Genomic DNA, 744 nt, shown 5'->3' with positions numbered 1-744 from the left:
GTTTAATACGAGAGAGCAACATCAATAAATTACAGGCAAAGTTTTTTTTCTCGTTTTACTTATATTCTCTCTTACGTTCCATTTATAAAAAGGCCAGCTCATACTTTCCAGAACTAATAAAGATATTTACAATATAGAAAAAAAAATACTATAAATAATATCTCAAACAACCATATGAAAAAAGAAAAAATTAACAATTGCAGAAAAAAAAAATGTGAATGCCAATTCTAACTAATATATATCAATCTTCGCCTTTTCTAGATAATATTTCTGTCTCATCAATCCTCCTTTACATCTCCCACGTACATATCAAAACACTATCTAGATTCAATTAAAAAAGAGGGTATGATAAGTATCTTTTATCTATCTATACTTAGTAATCACAAAAATTAAATCCATGCATATTTCATCTTTCTATCCACTTCCCTCATTAATAAAACCTTTGGTGAATCAAACTAATCAAATTTAGGGTGTACGTATACTATTAAAATAATAATTTTCAATAATGCATTTCAGTTTTTATGCAATATGCAACCAAAACCTGCAATCTCTAGAAAACCTAATAATCAGCCACAAATGTTAATTGAATGAAAACCTTCAATATACCTGGAACTAATGAAATAAAAATCCATAAATCATGCACTATGTACATCATAATAAATAAAATAAAAAAAACTCCAATAATAACAACATCTCAGGAAATCCTTGTTTTTTTTTCAAGCAAGTCAAATCAATCACAAAAAC

At 26.7% G+C, this 744-nt stretch overlaps 1 protein-coding gene across 1 annotated transcript in view; it reads right to left on the bottom strand.

The window, feature by feature from the left end:
- The window catches only part of LOC119593122 (ankyrin repeat and IBR domain-containing protein 1-like), a 31,136-nt gene that overhangs the window by 29,857 nt on the left and 535 nt on the right, over positions 1-744 (bottom strand). The gene's annotated exons all lie outside the window — the stretch shown is intronic.

This window comes from Penaeus monodon, chromosome 31 (genome assembly GCF_015228065.2).
Source record: "Penaeus monodon isolate SGIC_2016 chromosome 31, NSTDA_Pmon_1, whole genome shotgun sequence".
Taxonomy (NCBI): Eukaryota; Metazoa; Arthropoda; class Malacostraca; order Decapoda; family Penaeidae; genus Penaeus; species Penaeus monodon.
Note: the sequence above shows the minus strand (reverse complement) of the source record. Positions and strands in the feature narration are given on the sequence as shown.